Source organism: Macaca thibetana, chromosome 15 (assembly GCF_024542745.1).
Source record: "Macaca thibetana thibetana isolate TM-01 chromosome 15, ASM2454274v1, whole genome shotgun sequence".
Lineage (NCBI taxonomy): Eukaryota > Metazoa > Chordata > Mammalia > Primates > Cercopithecidae > Macaca > Macaca thibetana.
The window spans coordinates 28,358,160-28,376,886 of record NC_065592.1 but is presented as its reverse complement, the minus strand read 5'-3'; the positions used below and the strand labels follow the sequence as shown (position 1 = coordinate 28,376,886).

At 44.4% G+C, this 18,727-nt stretch overlaps 1 protein-coding gene across 1 annotated transcript in view; it reads left to right on the top strand.

Annotated features, from left to right (window-relative positions):
- GNG10 (G protein subunit gamma 10) overlaps positions 1-18,727 on the top strand; it is a 484,859-nt gene that overhangs the window by 253,807 nt on the left and 212,325 nt on the right. The window lies entirely within an intron of this gene.

Below are 18,727 nucleotides of genomic sequence, written 5' to 3'. Positions count from 1 at the left end.
TCACTTGAGCTCAGGAGTTTGAGACCAGCGTGGGTAACATGGCAAAATCCTGTTTCTACAAAAAATACAAAAATTAGCTGGGAGTGGTGGTGCACACCTGTAGTCCCAGCTACTTGGGAGACTGAGGTGGGAAGACTGCTTGAGCCCAGCAGGCGGAGGTTGTAGTGAGCTGAGATCGCACCACTGCACTCCAGCCTGGGCAACAGAGCGAGACTCCATTTCAAAAAATAAAAATAAAAAAAGTCACTGTCATGAAAGATTTTCAAAAACAAAGTAAGCCGGCAGTGGTGGCTCACACCTGCAATTCCAGCACTTTGGGAGGCCAAGGTGTGAGGATCGCTTGAGCACAGGAACTCAAGACCAGCCTGGGCAACATGGCAAGACCCCATCTCTATTTAAAAATATATACATAAATAAAACAAAATGTGTGTTTTGGAGGGGTCTGTGTTAAGTTGACTAAAGATGCAACCAAATCCTTGACTGGACATTAGAAAGCATCTCTAAAGACCTTTCTGTGAAAATTAAGGAAATTTGAATGAGACTATGTATTAGGTAATAATATTGTACTCATTCTGAATGCCTTATATGTGATAGTGATACTTTGGTTATGTCAGAGAATATGCTTGTTCTTACATAATAGAAACAGATGTTTAGGGAGTAAATGTAATAATGTCCACAACTTAATTTAAAACATATATGTGTGCAAAAACAAAAAAAATGCAAACTGTGTGCAAAAAATGTGTGCAAAACCAAAAAACTGTATCTATGCAAAAACAAATGTGGATGTGTGAAAAACCAAAATGTATATGTGTGAATGTGTGTGTGTGTGTGTGGCTGTGTGGGTGTGACAGAGAGAACAAATGTCACAAAATGTCGTCATCCGGCAAAACCAGATGAAGGGTATTAGAGTATTCCTTTGTGCTATTCTTCCTACTTTGCTGCAGGATTGAAATTTTCAAAATAATGAATATTTTACTACAAAAACAAAACAAAAGGCTTATTTACAATCATATCCAACGCTTGCAATTATGAGATTATACTCCCAAAGAATTCTCACAAAACAATTGCATTAATAGGCTATATTTGTTTCACTTCTTACCTATTGATTTGATCAAGTGACCACTGTAAATTGATAGGTCACGGTTGAAAACATGCCATGAGGCAGAGTCCTGGATATAATTAAGCCATAGTAAGGCGAGCCAATATGGAAGTATATATGGCATTGGTTTCCTCTATCACCCCCTTCTTTCCTTCCTGAAGGTAGAAGTTATTGGCAAGACAAAGTAATAGATAAGTAGACTTCAGTAGCATAACAATGCATCAAAGTTAGTAAGGCAAAAGTCTGTTTTGTAGATGCTCTTTTCTGAGGAATCTGAAAAACCTAAGCCTTCTGCTATGGAAAGAAGAATCTAGGGTATCAGCCGGGCACAGTGGCACACACCTGTAATCCCAGCACTTTTGGAGGCCGAGCAGGTGGATCACCTGAGGTCAGGAGTTTGAGACCAGCCTGACCAACAAGGTGAAACCCCATTTCTACTAAAATACAAAAATTAGCTGGGTGTGGTGGCATGCACCTATAGTCCCAGCTACTCCGGAGGCTGAGACAGGAGAATCACTTGAACCCAGGAGGTGGAGATTGCAGTGAGCCCAGATAGCACCACTGCACTTCAGCCTGGGCAATGGAGCGAGATTCTGTCTCCAAAAAAAAAAAAAAAAAAAATCTAGGCTATCTTTCCAGGTAAGAACCAGAAACAAAGTTCAACTTGACCTACAGAAACTTTGTGGCATACCTGCAGAGTGGAAACTGTGCCCTGTGGGAATCTCCATTCCCTTTTACCCGGTTCTGTACTTCCTCTCCTCCTCAAGAGATCATTTATTAGCAACAAAATGCATCAAGTAGTGAGGCGTGGCCTGGCGGTGGCTCACGCCTGTAATCCCAGCACTTTGGCGGGCAGAGGCGGGCAGATCACGAGGTCAGGAGATCGAGACTATCCTGGCTAACACGGTGAAACCCCGTCTCTACTAAAAATACAAAAAACTAGCTGGGCGAATAAAAAAGGTTGAGTTTGTGTCCTTTGTAGGGACATGGATGCAGCTGGAAACCATCATTCTTAGCAAACTATCACAAGAACAGAAAACCAAACACCGCACGTTCTCACTCATAGGTGGGAACTGAACAATGAGATCACTTGGACTCGGGAAGGGGGACATCACACACCGGGGCCTATCATGGGGAGGGGGGAGGGGGGAGGGAGTGCATTGGGAGTTATACCTGATGTAAATGACAAGTTGTTGGGTGCTGACGAGTTGATGGGTGCAGCACAGCAACATGGCACAAGTATACATATGTAAGAAACCTGCACGTTATGCACATGTACCCTAGAACTTAAAGTATTATAATAATAAAAAAATAAAAATAAAAATAAAAATAAAAAAACTAGCTGGGCGAGGTGGCAGGCGCCTGTAGTCCCAGCTACTCGGGAGGCTGAGGCAGGAGAATGGCGTGAACCTGGGAGGCAGAGCTTGCAGTGAACCGAGATCACGCCACTGTACTCCAGCCTGGACGACAGAGCAAGACTCCGTCTCAAAAAAAAAGAAAAAAGAAAAAAAAAGTAGCCAGGCGTGATGGCTCACACCTGTAATCTCAACACTTTCGGAGGCTGAGGCAGATGGATTGCGTGAGTTCAGGAGTTCAAGACCAGCCTGGCCTCATGGCAAAACCCCATCTCTACAAAAAATACAAAAATTAACCAGGCGTGGTCATGCGTGCCTGCGGTCCCAGCTACTTGGGAGGTTGAGGCTGGAGGATCACGTGAGCACAGGAGGTGGAGGTTGCAGTCAGCTGTGACTGTGCCACTGCACTGCAGCCCGGGTGACAGAGTGAGACCTTGTCTCAAAAAAATAATAAAACAAGTGCATAAATTATAATGGACAAACCTTGCTATCCACAAGACAAAAGTGAGTTTGTCTCATTGTGAAAGACCTAAGCCTTCCGCCTGAGGAGAGGAAATATCCTAGGTTGCCCTTCCAGGAAGACAGGTCATCTTAATCTCATGAACCTTGTGGCTACTCTGCGGAGAGGCCTGAGGAGTAAAAATCCCAGAGGAGACTGCAGTATTAAGAAATAGAGAAAGAGAGGCCGGGCGCGGTGGCTCAAGCCTGTAATCCCAGCACTTTGGGAGGCCGAGACGGGCGGATCACGAGGTCAGGAGATCGAGACCATCCTGGCTAACATGGTGAAACCCCGTCTCTACTAAAAAAATACAAAAAACTAGCCGGGCGAGGTGGCGGGCGCCTGTAGTCCCAGCTACTCGGGAGGCTGAGGCAGGAGAATGGCGTAAACCTGGGAGGCGGAGCTTGCAGTGAGCTGAGATCCGGCCACTGCACCCCAGCCTGGGCGGCAGAGCAAGACTCCGTCTCAAAAAAAAAAAAAAAAAAAAAAAAAGAAATAGAGAAAGAGCATAGACTAGAGAGAAATAGGGTTCCCTATTTCTAACTGAATATTCAGTGAAGAGAAACTGAATGTTAACTGAATGTTTAGTGAAGAGAAAACTTTAAAAAAAGAAAGAAAGAAAAACAGGTTGGGTGCGGTGGCTCACATCTGTAATTCCAGCAGTTTGGGAGGCTGGGGTGGGCAGATTGCTTCATCTCAGGAGTTTGAAAGCAGCCTGACCAACAAGGCAAAATCCCATTGCTATGAAAATACAAAAATTAGCCAGGTGTCGTGGTGCATGCCTGTAATCCCAGCTACTTGGGAGGCTGAGGTGGGAGGTGGAGGCTTCAGTGAGCCGTGATCACGCCACTGCACTCCAGCCTGGGCAACTGAGCCAGACCCTGGCTTAAAAAAAAAAAAAAAAAAAAAAAAAACCAAAATCATTGGATTACTCTGTGGTATATAGTGGAACACAGGTTCAGGAGCTGTGCTGCCTGGTTTGGAATCTGTCTCTTTACTAGTTGTCCAATGCTTATTAGCTGAACTGTTACCAGAAACACTGTAACACATGCAGTAAACACTATACTCAGCTATTTGTCCTATAGACTCCATGTATGTTTTTTGACTTTTTTCTGATCATAGTATCTGCACATCTTCCTGGCATAAGGAAGGTGTTATATATGAGGAAGTGGAATTTCTGAATGAGAGAAACACAGGGGAAGGAAAAGAATATGTCATTTGGTGGTTAAGAAAGGATTAAAGAAACCGGGGGTATTAAAAGACTTGTATGAGGCTGGGCGCGTTGTCTCGTGCTTATAATCCCAGCATGTTGCTGGAAGTCAGGGACCCCGAACAGAGGGACCAGCTGGAGCCAAGGCAGAAGAACATAAATTGTGATGATTTCATGGACATTTATCAGTTCCCAAAATTAATACTTTTATAATATCTTATGCCTGTCTTTACTGCAATCTCTGAACATAAATTGTGAAGATTTCATGGACATTTATTACTTCCCCAATCAATAATCTTTTTTATGCCTATCTTTAATCTCTTAATCCTGTTATCTTTGTAAGCTGAGAATGTACGTCACCTCAGGACCACTATTGTACAAATTGATTGTAAAATATGTGTATTTGAACAATATGAAATGAGTGTACCCTGAAAAAGAACAGAATAACAGCAATTTTCAGGGAACAAGGGAAGATAACCATAAGGTCTGATTGCCGGCAGGGTCGGGCAGAATAGAGCTATATTTTCCTTCTTGCAGAGAACCTACAGATGGACGTGTGAGTAGGAGAAATATGGCTGAATTCTTTTCCCAGCAAGGAATATTAATAATTGAGATCCTGGAGAAGGAATGCATTTCTGGGGGTAAGTCTATAGATGGCTGCTCTGGGAGTGTCTGTCTTTTGTGGTTGAGATAAGGACTGAAATACGCCCTGGTCTCCTGCAGTACCCTCAGGCTTACTAGGATTGGGAGATTCCAGCCTGGTACATTCTAGTCAGACTGGTTGTCTGCTCTCGAACCCTGTTTCCTGTTTGTTTTTTGTTTTTTTTTTCTGGGGGGGGACAGAGTCTCACTCTGTCGCCCAGGCTGGAGTGCAGTGGCACGATCTCGGCTCACTGCAAGCTCCACCTCCCAGGTTCACGCCATTCTCCTGCCTCAGCCTCTGGAGTAGCTGGGACTACAGGCGCCCGCCACCACGCCTGGCTAATTTTTTTTATTTTTAGTAGAGACGGGGTTTCACCGTGTTAGCCATTGCACTCCAGCCTGGGCAACAGGTGGGAGACTCTGTCTCAAAACAAAAACAAAAACAAACAAACAAAAAAACAAACTCTTACATATAAGCCATCCAGGGAGTTAGGTCTTAAGCATGAGCTGCTTGATTCTCTTTGCTTGGTGCCCTGGAGATAAAAACCCTCCTTTGTCCTGCTACAAAACTCAGTGTGGATGTTCGGCCTTACTTGCTGGGCAAGCAGACCCAGTTTGATTTGGTAACAGATATATGCAACGATGTGGCTGAATCTCAGAAGCAGTATGCTAGGTGAGAGATGTGAGATGCAAGAAGGTAGACCCTGTATAATTCAATTTATGATATTCTAAAAAAACAGAATTATAGGGACAGAAATCAGATAAGTGGTTGCCAGGGGATGGGAATGTAGAGAAATGCCCAAGGGAATTTGGGGGATAATGAAAATGGTGATTACATGATTGTATTTACCTGTCCAGTTGAATATTGCTTTGTATAGATTTGTCAAATGGAATTGTGTACCTTAAAAAGGTGAATTTTACGTCAATAGAAATGAAAGCATATTTCCATACAAAGACTTAGATATGACTGTTCACAGCAGCTTTATTTATAATAGTCAAAACCTGGAACTATCTGTAATGTCCAGCAACTGGTGAGTGGATAAACAATAGTGGTCCATCCACACAATGGAAAACTGCACTATCCACTGATGGAAAGGAATGCACTGCTGATACATGCCACAACATGGGTGAAATCTCAAAGTGAAATGAATGAAAAACGTATAGTATAACATTCCATTTTTAGAAAATTCGAGAAAATATTAACTAATCTATAGTTACAGATAGCAGATCAGTTGTTGCCTGTAAAGGGAGGAGGCGGAGAGAGGAAGAAATTACAAAGGGACATCAGAAAAGTTTTGGAGGTGACAGATATGTTCATTATACTATTGCAATGATGGTTTCATGGGTGTACAAGTATGTCAAAATTCATCAGCCAGGTGCAGTGGCAACTCATCAAATTGTACTCTTTTTTTTTTATTTTAAATTTTTTTTTTTTTTTTTTTTTGAGACAGTGTCTCACTCTGTCATCCAGGCTGGAGTGCAGTGGCATGATCTTGGCTCACTGCAACCTCCTCCTCCCAGGTTCAAGTAATTCTCCCACCTCAGCCTTCCGAGTAGCTGGGATTATAGGTGCATGCCACCAGGCTCAGCTAATTTTTGTATTTTTAGTAGAAATGGGGTTTCACCATATTGGCCAGGCTGGTCTCGAACTCCTGACCTCAGGTAGTCCACCCACCTCAGCCTCCCAAAGTGCTGGGATTACAGGAATGAGTCACCGCACCTGGTCTGTACTCTTTAAATATATGCAGTTTATTGTTCATCAATTAAGCCTAGATAAAGCTTTAAAAAATTGTATGTCAATAAACTTGACTTTGGGAAAAGAAGGGGAGCAGAGAAAAAACGTTCAAGGAAATGAAAGGCCAAAGTGCAGGATGGCTCTGTGGATGGATGTCAACATCCAAAATACTCCAGGACTTGGGATGTAGAGGAAGATGTAAGCTAAGTGAGCACTGATTTGGGAGCAGCCAGAGGAGCAAGGCTGCTGAGCCTACCACCTGTTCCAGTGGCATGCCAGGTGTGAGATCGAGCAGTTTATACTAGTGAGGGCTGCACAGGAAAAACATTATCAGATAAGGTAGGAAGTGAGAATAGCGTTAAAAAGAAAAACTTTAGACAAATTAAATTTGTCAGCATTTATTTGAGCAAAGAATCATGCATGAACTGGGCAGCCCTCAGAACCAGAAAAGGTTTAGAGAACACAGTGTGGGCAGGCGGTAATTATAGACAGAAATGGAAGTGAGGTACAGAAACCGCTGGATTGGTTACTACTCTGCTTTGCCTTATGTGGGCATGGTCTGATCAGTTGGCAGCCTGTGATTGGCTGAAGCTTAGCTGCTGTGATTGGCTGCAATTCAGCTATTTGTTACAAAAGTACACTCTTAAGTTAGGCTTTGGGTTTGTTTATGTGCCAAGCTAGGTTGCAGTTCCCTATGTAGGGACTGAGGTACGGAGGCAGCCTCAGGCCAAATTTAGTTTAACAGTCAGTTCTGTGAAGCTGTTGAGGATGCAGAGGAATTTGTGACAACTAAATCGGTTCCAGACGCCTCAGTGGAGGGTTTGAGGGTGGTTGTGAGGGGTTGGGTGAGCCTGGGAAGAATGCATGGAAGCATGGGGTTTTGGGCACAGGAATAGAAATATCACACCTTCTCTTGGAGCAGGAAGGCAGGGGCAGAAAGGGACTGGGATTATCAGAGACACAAAGCATTTCTTAGTCTAGGGTAAATTCAAACTGGATTCCAGCAGTTATTTTCTCTCTGCCTGATAGTATTTGTCGACCTAGAGGAAAGCATCTTAGGCAAAATTAATAAAAGCAGAGAGTTTGTTTGAGCCAAGTTTGAGGAAGCACAGATTCATGTTGCCTTCTATACACTCTGATTAGCAGCACTTACAAGTGGTTTTTGTTTTTGTGTTGTTTTGTTTTGTTTTGGGGACAGGGTGTTGCAGTCTCTGTTGCCCAGGCTGGAGTGCAGTGGTGTGACCACAGCTCACTGCAGCCTCAACCTCCTGGGCTCAGGTGATCCTCCCACTTCAGCCTCCCAGGTATCTGGAACCGCAGGTATGCACCACCACTTGCACAGCTAATTTTTTTTTTTTTTTTTTTTTTTTTTTTTTTTTGAGACGGAGGCTCGCTCTGTCACCCAGGCTGGAGTGCAGTGGCCGGATCTCAGCTCACTGCAAGCTCCGCCTCCCGGGTTTATGCCATTCTCCTGCCTCAGCCTCCCAAGTAGCTGGGACTGTAGGCGCCCGCCACCTCGCCCGGCTAGTTTTTTTGTATTTTTTAGTAGAGACGGGGTTTCACGGGGTTAGCCAGGATGGTCTCGATCTCCTGACTTCATGATCCGCCCGCCTTGGCCTCCCAAAGTCCTGGGATTACAGGCTTGAACCACCGTGCCCGGCCTTGCACAGCTAATTTTTAAATTCAGTGGGATCTCCCTATGTTGCCCAGGCTGGTCTCAAACTCCTGGCCTCAAGCAGTCTTCCTGCCTCAGACTCCCAAAGTGCTGGGATTACAGATGTGAGCCACCTTGCCCAGATGGATTTTTTTTTTTTTTTTTTTTGAGACAGAGTCTTGCTCTGTTGCCCAGGCTGGAGTGCAGTGGCACAATCTCGACTCACTGCAAGCTCCGCCTCCCAGGTTCACACCATTCTCCTGCCTCAGCCTCCCCAGTAGCTAGGACTACAGGTGCCCGCCACCACGCTCGGCTAATTTTTTTGTATTTTTAGTAGAGACGGCGTTTCACCATGTAAGCCAGGATGATCTTGATCTACTGACCTCGTGATCCGCCCGCCTCGGCCTCCCAAAGTGCTGGGATTACAGGCGTGAGCCACCACGCCCGGCCCCAGATGGATTTTCAAAGGAAAAGAAGAGGTAGTTCCTAAGTTATTTACCAAAAATTCACATTAAAATAACATATTGATTGTCTATACATAATTTTTTGTGTCACAAATTTCAGGAGCATGAAAATAATGGGTGAGACAGCTAGTCAGTCTTTAAACAGTTGCCACTGGGTATGGGTGTGGGGGCTGACTCATGTTTCTCTTGCAAACCTCACAGTGCTCAGGCTGCTCTGAGCCATCTTTCTTTTCTCATATTGATAGTATTGTTTGCCTACAGATCTTCCTTATCTTGTAGATATTGGCCCAGCCCAATTGCAAAGCTAATCTAGGCAGAAGCATAGTGGATGGCTATGGGTAGGCCTTGGAATTCTTTGAGGCCCCTTCCTCCCAATGAAACACGCTGGGCACTTATGTTGCTCCCACATTATCTCAGTCTCCTTTGAGGCCACATGACCTGGGAGTCATTTTCCATGCTCAACATTGGATGCCAGCCCTTCCCAAAAGTCCTCATTTGTTGGGCCCTGATCTGCCTGGGGATAAGAGACAAGGCAGGTTGCAATTTAGCCAAATGATTTTCTAAGTGTGTCAATCTTACCAAGTCACAGTTGATGTCCTTGCTGGCTTAGAAATGTTCATCTTTGCTTTGGTCCTAACTGGGCATGTTCTGATTTGCTTTACAACTTGGCTTTTGTCTTTATGAGTAATCTTTTTTCTTCTGTATCACTCCTCTTATTATAAGACACATCCACTAGTTTTTGAAAATAAGGGGCTGGGAGAGGGGAGATAATAAATAATTAATGTTTGTTTAGATAGCCCAACATTGCCAAAACGCATCTTAGCCTTCCCCTGGTTTCCTCTCCCATGGTTAGTGGCATTATCTACTCTATTTGTTCTCTAAACTGGAAACCTTGGGAATCATTTCCCTGCTCCTGAATTCTTAGATTTATCTGTCTTTGAATTGTCTCTTGAGACCGAGTGCGGTGGCTCATGCCTGTAATCCTAGCACTCTGGGAGACAGAGGCGGGTGAATTGCCTGAGCTCAGGAGTTTGAGACCAGCTTGGCCAACAAGGTGAAACTCTGTCTCTACTAAAAATACAAAAAATTAGCCGGGTGTGGTGGCAGGCACCTGTAATCCCAGCTACTCCGGAGGCTGAGGCACGAGAATCACGTGAACCAGGGAGGCAGACGTTGCAGGCTGCACTCCAGCCTTGGCGACAGAGCAAGACTCTGCCTCAAAAAAAAAAAAAAAAAAAAAAAAAAAAAGGAAATGAATTGTCTCTTGAATTTGAAATCCAATTCTCTCTCTCTGTTACTTTCATCTAGAATATTGCATAGTTGCTTTCCCATTGTCCTTTCCTCCATTCACATTTATTAAACAGTTGAGTATACAGATGAATTAAATATGGTATGACAGTTTAATGCAATTGGACACTAACAAGACAGAAAACAGATCACAGTGGATTATGTAATTCTTATTATCTCATGAAAGGAATTATCGAAGTTTTCCTGAGATTCATACTTTTTCCTGGCACTTGATTCTAGAAAAAGCTATTCCTTGGTTAAATTGACCAGTAGAAAACATGTTGATCATTTTTTTCAAAGGAATTTTCCTTCTTTTTTCTTTTTTTGAGATAGGGTATTGCTCTGTCTCCCAGGTTGGAGTCCAGTGGCGCAATCTGGGCTCACTGCAACCTCTGCCTCCCAGGTTCAAGCGATTCTCCTGCCTCAGCTGCCCTAGTCACTGGGATTACAGGCGTGCATCACCATGCCCAGCTACTTTTTGTATTTTTGGTGAAGATGGGGTTTCGCCATGTTGCTCAGGCTGGTGTCGAACTCCTGGGCTCAAGTGATCCACCCGCCTTGGCCTCCCAAAGTGCTGGGATTACAGGGATGAGCCAACGCACCCAGCCGGGAATTTCCTGTTTTAGAAATTTTAAAACATTGCTAGCTGTGATGGCTCATCACAGCTCATTGCTTGAGGACAGGAGTTCCAGACCAGCCTGGGCAACATCTTGAGACCCATCTTTAAATAGAAGGAGGCTAGGTGAGGTGGCTGACACCTGTAATCCTAGAACTTTAAGAGGCCAAAGTGGGAGGATCATTTGAGCCCAGGAGTTGGAGACCAGCCTGTGAAACAGAGAGAGACCCATGTCTCTACGAAAAAAGAAAAAATAGCCAGGTATGTTGGCATTCACCTCTAGTCTCAGCTACTCAGGAAGCTGAGGTGGAAGGATTGCTTGAGCCCAGGAGTATGATGAGGCTGCAGTGAGCCGTGATCATGCCATTGCTCTCCAGCGTGGGTGACAGAGTAAGACCCTGTCTCTTGAAAAAGAAAAGAAAAACAGTACTGAAGCAAAACAGCTCTGTGAGCCTAAGTAAAACTTAAGGCAAAGCCCTACCTCTGAGAGCTAGTGGAGCTAGCTGAAGGAAAGGCATTGAAATCTACTCTGTAAATTTCCCAAAAATGATATACCCAGAGCCGAATTTAATGGAACTTAGTGAACAGTTAGCCCATGTATTCCATTCTGTGTATTTTACTAGAAGGTGTTTCAAATACGCATTTCATGGGTGTAATCTGTTCAAGACTGAGTTCTTAGACAAATGCCTTAAGGGAGGATCTTATGTGCTTTTGATTGAAGAAATCCATAGTGTACCAAATGATTAGGTGGTAATGTTAGCCACTGCGCCCGGCCATATGTAAGAGTTTTTAAAGGCAGAAGTTACAGGTACAATCATAAATCAATATATGGAGGCAATACATTGAGTTGACTTTAAAAGGCGGGACCTCTCAAAGCAGAAGCCTAGAAGTCATAGGTGGATTCAAAGATTTTCTGATTTCTGATTGGTTAAGGAGGTAAAGCTTTAAAAATTTTTTTAAGTGGCTGGGCACGGTGGCTCACGCCTGAAATCCCAGCATGTTGGGAGGCCAAGGCAGGTGGATCACCTGAGGTTGGGAGTTCGAGACCAGCCTGACCAACATGGAGAAACCCCATCTCTACTAAAAATAGAAAATTAGCTGGGTGTGGTGGCACATGCCTGTAATCCCAGCTACTTGGGAGGCTGAGGCAGGAGAATCGCTTGAACCCAGGAGGCGGAGGTTGTGGTGAGCCGAGATCACGCCATTGCACTGCAGCCTGGGCAACAAGAACAAAACTCTCTCAAAAAAAAAAAAAAAAATTGAAGTCTAAAAATTTGGGATCAGCAGAAAAGAATGTTAGCTCTGGCCCATGGGTATGACTTCCTTTATGCCTCTCAGGAAGAAATTTGGAACAAAGAAGAGCAGTCAGAATTTAGTCCTTAGTTCCCCCTTACCTGAATTCTACAAGACAGCAGATCTGTTTGGTGGGGGGGGGGGGGGTTTGGGTTTCTGAAAAACAACTCAGGAACACATGTTATGATGTTATCTTTGGTTTCTATAGGGAACCAAACATCTGTGATTCTAACTTCCTTGGCTATTGTTTTATGCTACTATTACCTTCTTGCTTATCAAGTGGTTGACTTCTCAGAGCTAGCTAGGTGCTTGGAATTTCCCTTGAAGGAACTTAAGATTTTCCTTATTTTCATGTGTGAGGGGGGCCTGCAGGCCCATAAGAGGGGTCCCTGCTTCCTCATCGGTAGGTCATTGTTTTCTATTGCTGAGTAGCATTTCATTGTATGAATGTAAGACAATTTATTTATCTGTTCACCAGTTGCTACACATTTGAGTTATTTCCAGTTTTTGGCAAGTGTTAATAAAACATCCATAAGCATTTCCAGACAGATATTTTTGTGGGCATGATTTCCTTTTTCATGAGTAAATAGCTAGGAGTGGGATTGCTGGGTCATAAAGTAAGTATACATTTAACTATATAAGTACATTATTATTATTATTATTATTATTATTATTTTGAGACAGAGTCCCGCTCTGTCACCCAGGCTGGAGTGCAATGGTGCGCGATCTCAGCTCGCTGCAACCTCCGCCTCCCAGGTTCAAGTAATTCTCCTGCCTCAGCCTCCCAAGTAGTTGGGATTACAAGTGCCTGCCACCACACCTGGCTAATTTTTTGTACTTTTAGTAGAGATGGGGTTTTGCCATGTTGGCCAGGCTGGTCTTAAACTCCTGACCTCAGTTGATCCACTTGCCTCAGCCTCCCAAACTGCTGGGATTACAGGCGTGAGCCACGGCGCCTGGCCATAAGTACATTATTTATTAAGCTTCGATGCTTTGATTTCTCTTATCCTTTAATCTCTCTACTTTCTTCTTTTTCATTCATTCATTGTTTTTTTTTTCCTTTTTCTGGGGGTGGGGGACAGGGTCTTACTCTGTCATCCAGGCTGTAATGCAGTGGCACAATCAGAGCTCACTGCAGTCTCAACTCCTGGGCTCAAGAGATCTTCCTTCCTCAGCCTCCTGAGTATCCAGAACCACAGGCATGCACCACCATGCCTGGCTATTTTTTTAATTTTTTTATACAGATGAGTCTTGCTATGTTGCCCGGGCTGGTCTCGAACTCCTGGCTCAAGTGGTCCGCCCGCCTCAGCCTCTCAAAGTGTTGAGATTACAGGTATGAGCCACCACACCTGGCTCATTCTTTCTTTTTTTAAGAGACAGAGTCTCACTATGTTGCCCAGGCTGGTGTCAAACTCCTGGCCTCTGGCAATCCTCCTGCATTAGCCTCCTGAGAAGCTGGGACTACAGGTGCATGCCACCATGCCCAACTCTCTTTTCTTTTTTTATGTTAACTAACTCTTATCTTCATCTTCCTTACCTCAATTGGACTCCATCATGCATCATTTTAAACAAACTTTTGCTCATATCCTCAACTAGTTATCCCATTGTCTTCCTGTCAAAACTTACCCTACAACCCCTATTCCCTGGGTCAATTCAACTGTCCCTCTTCCCTGTACCTATTCTGGAGCTATGTTGTGTACCTTGAGAAAAATCACTTAATGTACATACTGATATAACATAAAATGGGGGTTTCTAACCTCAAATGGGCCCTTAACACTGCAGGAAAATCCTTCTATGTTTTTGTGATCAACTCATATTCTCCCCAGCAGCCATCTCAAATCTAATCTACTTTTATTTATTTTTTTGAAACGGAGTCTCGGCTCTGTCACCCAGGACAGAGTGTAATGGTGTGGTTTCAGCTCACTGCAACCTCCACCTCCCAGGTTCAAGCAATTCTCCTGCCTCAGCCTCCCAAGTAGCTGGGACTACAGGCACATGCCACCAAGCCCAGCTAATTTTTTTTTTTTTTTTTTGTATTTTTAGTAGACACAGGGTTTCACTCTGTTGGCCAGGCTGGTCTCGAACTCCTTACCTTGTGATCTGCCTACCTTGGCCTCCCAAAGTCCTGGGATTACAGGTGTGAGCCACCATGCCCGGCCAAACCTAATCTACTCTTATCAAGCTTCAGATCCCACCCCTATCTCCCTTCTGGGGAGGTCTCAATAGCGGATCTCAGCAGGATCCATTAGATACCAGTTCCAAATCCACTTGCATCTACCCCCTTCTTTGCCTCCTTCCCTTCTATTACAATGAACAGTGGACCCTGGCTCTGGCAGTTTAAGGCTAATTTCTTCACTTGTGCTTCCTCCTAGTTTCTCAGTCTTCACTCTACAGCATATTCCCACACTCTCTGTCTTCATCCCCTTTCTCTCTAGTGGATCCTTATGGGAGCTTGGTAGCTCACTTGCTTGCTTTTTTTTTCTTTCTTTCTTTCTGGAACATACCACCCTCTGTGGCTCTACAGAGCCAGGCAGGAGGAGTTTTTTTGTTATTACTTTTTAGGAGACCGTCAGCTCCCCTAGAGTGGAAATCATGACCTTCAACTGGCTTTGGGATCCTTGGAGTCCCAGCTAAACCAGGACTGGAGGCACCTGCAAGCAAGGACTTGGTGTCCTTGAGGCAGCTCAAACCTTTAGAGCTCAGGGGCCTCCAAACTGAATGCACAAGAGCCCTGAGGGTCCTAAGGAGGTAACCCCAAGGCTGCTAGGTGGGGAAGCCAGGACTTCAATCAGGAATGCCCCTCTTTCATCTGCAATATTTCTTTTGGACAGTCTGGCAATTAAACAACAACTAGTTTTAAAACACCTGTCTTAGATCCTTGATCAGAGTCCCAGCCTGTCCTCCTCCGTCTAGAGATGGGGAAGATGTGCTCCTTCCTCCTAAAAGCCTTCAGCTCAGAGCCAGTCAGTTTCCAATCTACCAGTTGAGTGACATTGGGCAAGCCCCTCCCTGTGCTGGGTCTCATTTTTGAAAAAATAGGGTATGGGGAGGAGTGGGCAGGACCTTGGGTCTTCAGTTTCTTTAAAGTGGAGTGAGTCTAGAAAGAAGACAGGGAAGCCAGGCGCAGTGGCTTACACCTGTAATCCCAGTACTTTGGGAGGCTGAGGCAGGTGGATCACGAGGTCAGAGGTTTGAGACCAGCCTGGCCAAGATGGTGAAACCCCTTTCTCTACTAAAAGTACAAAAATTAGCCAGGCACAGTGGCAGGCACTTGTAATCCCAGCTACTCAGGAGGCTGTGGCAGGAGAATTGCTTGAACCTGGGAGGTGCAGGTTGCAGTGAGCTGAAATCGCTCCACTGCACTCTAGCCTAGGTGACAGAGCAAGACTCTGTCTCAAAAAAAAAAAAAAAAAAAAAAGAAAAGAAAAGAAAAAAAGAAAGAAGACAGGAAAATCAGACAGACTCTCCCCTTCAGATATACATTCATACATACTTCCTCCCCACCTCTGTATAGGGGAACAGAGGCTAGGCAAGGGGTTATGAAAACAGGAAATGTTAATATAACATTAACAGGTCAGGCCAGGCGCAGTGGTTTACCCCTGTAATCCCAGCACTTTGGGAGGCCAAGGTGGGCAGATCACCTTAGGTCAGGAGTTTGAGACCAGCCTGGCCAACATGGCAACCCCGTCTCTGCTAAAAATACAAAAATTAGCCAGGTGTGGTGGCAGACGCCTGTAATCCCAGCTACTCAGGAGGCTGAGGCAGGAGAATTGCTTGAACTCAGGAAGTGGAGGTTGCAGTGAGCTGAGATGAGATCACACCACTGCATTCCAGCCTAGGCGACATTCTGTCTCAAAAAACAAACAAACAAACAAAAAAAACCAGAAACAAAAAATACACACAAAAATACAGGTCATAGGAGAACACTATGCAGCAATGAAAATAAACACTGTATAATCACATGCAATAATATTGATACATCTCACAGACATAATGTTGAATGAAAGAAGTCATCATATACAAACAACAAGTACCAGAGGATTTTACTTTCTTTCTTTCTTTTTTTTTTTTTTTTTTTTTTTGAGATGAAGTCTTGCTCTGTTGCCCAGGCTGGAGTGCAATGGCACAATCTTGGCTCACTGCAACCTCCGCCCCCCTGGGTTCAAGCGATTCTCCTGCCTCAGCCTCCTTGAGTAGCTGGGATTACGGGCAGGCGCCATCATGCCTGGCTAAGTTTTGTATTTTTAGTAGAAACGGGGTTTCAGCATGTGGCCAGGCTCGTCTCAAACTCCTGTCCTCAGGTGATCTGCCCACCTTGGTCTCCCAAAGTGCTGGGATTACAGGCATGAGCCACCGTGCCTGGCCGGATTCTACTTTCTAGACTCTAGATTCTACAATGAAAACAAGTAAAACTATTCTTCTCTGTTAAAAGTCAGAATAGTGACGCCCTTGGGAAGGTGACAAAAAGGAAGTACAGAGGGATCAGGGCTTCTGCGTTGCTGGTCATGTTGTTTCTTGATCTAGGTGCTAGCTCTGTGGATGTAGGCAGGTTTAGAAGTTAGGCAGCATCATCTCCACTGCATTCTATGGGCTTAGGTAGTTACAAAGGTCAACCTAGTTTCAATGGGGAGGAAGCATAGGTAACTCCTCTCAAAAGGAGGTATATCAACATTACCTTGTAAGAATAACTTGTGGGATGGGACATATATTGCTGTGGCCATTTTTACAAAATGTAAGATGCCATATTGCATATTGTTTTCTTCGTTCCCACCCGTGAATATTTGCAATAAATCACCAAATCCTACTACTACTATCTCTTCATAGTACTATTCCCTGTGTCTGTCTTCCATCACTTTTTTTTTTTTTTTTTTTTGAGACAGTCTTGCTCTGTTGCCCAGGCTGGAGTGCAGTAGCGCAATCTTGGCTCACTACAAGCTCTGCCTCCCGGGTTCACGCCATTCTCTTGCCTCAGCCTCCAGAGCAGCTGGGACTACAGGCGCCCGCTACCACGCCCAGCTAATTTTTTTGTGTTTTTAGTAGAGATAGGGTTTCACCATGTTAGCCAGGATGGTCTCAATCTCCTGACCTCATGATCTGCCCACTTCGGCCTCCCAAAGTGCTGGGATTACAGGCGTGAGCCACCACACCTGGCCCTTCCAACACCTTTTAAACCACTTTTATTTTATGTCACCATCATACTACCTAGATTGTGATAAGACAAGTCTTTTTATCTCTGGTGTTACTTCTTTCTAATCTAGTCTCCATACTGAAGCCAGAACAGTTAAACGAACAAACAAACAGCTCACTTAAAGTTTTCCTAAGTATGTTTTCCTAGTTAGAGATCCCACCAGATTGTTTACCAGTGAAACTAACTGATTTGTAGTTTCCTGCTTCCTTCCTGATGCACAGTCCATCACTCCTTACCATGATGGTTACTTTTAATCAAAAGTTATAGTTTGACTACCAGTTCCAAAATGATTCCATTCTTTCCTGGTAATTTATTCATAGGTAGCATGTCATTTACTTACAGAATATTTCAACTAGTACCGTGTTTCTCAAAATACAAGATCTGCAACAAGTTGATGGGTGGGGAGGGCCAGAAGGTCCCACAATTTGTATTCAGATAAAGAACACCATGTGATTCTAAAGTACAGTAAAGCGTCAGAACCACTAAATAAAGTGCCTCTGACTTGCCTGGTTAAAATAATGAGCCAATAGATATTTCCCATTCCTCTGCCTTCTCCAGCTTCTTCCTGATGTGTCTTAAGACAGACAACGGGAGATGCGTAAAGGAGAATATGCTGTGGGACTTGGGACTGAGAAAACTTTTGTCTTCACTCTTAGACCTGTTTCATTTCTTTTTCTTTTTCTTTTTTTCTTTCCTTTTTTTTTTTTTAAGACAGAGTTTCACTCTTGTTGCCCAGGCTAAAGTGCAATGGCCTGATCTCGGCTCACCGCAACCTCCACCTCCCGGGTTCAAGTGATTCTCCTGCCTCAGCCTCCCAAGGAGCTGGGATTACAGGCATGCACCACCACACCTGGCTAATTTTTTGTATTTTTAGTAGAGACGGGGTTTCTCCATGTGGGTCAGGCTGGTCTCAAACTCCCAACCTCAGATGATCCACCTGCCTCAGCCTCCCACAGTGCTGGAATTACAAGCATGAGCCACCGTGCCCGGCCATTCTCAGCCCCGTTTCTTCAGCTTGACTTGCTGCCTGCGATAAGCCCAGTCGTTCATTTAGTTGAGCTTGCTCTGCCCTTTTAAAGTCTCAGAGTCTTGAATCACCTTGCTCCTTCAGTCTAGAATGAATCTAGTCTTTCTCTCCCAACTCCACCCCTTCAGGGATCATCCAGTTATTAGAACCCTCCAAAAAATTTTTCTGGAGTTCTTCGGCCCTTTTTGCGATGCCCCCCATAATCCATGCAAGCACTCATTCATAAGCTCAACAAATATCTATTGAGTGCCTGCCGTGGGCCAAGTACTGTTCCAGGACCTAAACACACAACCTAGAACAAATGAAATAAAAATACTTACTCTTGTGAAATTAGTATTCCAGTGGAGAAGGCAGACAAGTAGTAAAAAAAAAAAAAAAAAAAAAAAAACAAAAAAAACTTAACAAACGACCTATAGGGCATGTTAGACGAGGAAACAAGAGTGAGGTGGGATTCCTATTTAAGTGGAATGGTGGGAGAGCTTCATTGAGAAGACCCGAAAGGATGCGAGAGCGGGCCGTATGGCCACTTAGGTAAGGAGAAGGTCAGCCGGAAGTACCTGGCAGGTTAGAAGAGGAAAGGGTCTATCAAGATTGGAGCAGGAAAGTCAGGGAAGAGGTGCGGGAGGTTATAGGTGGCTAGATTCCATCAGGCCTTGTA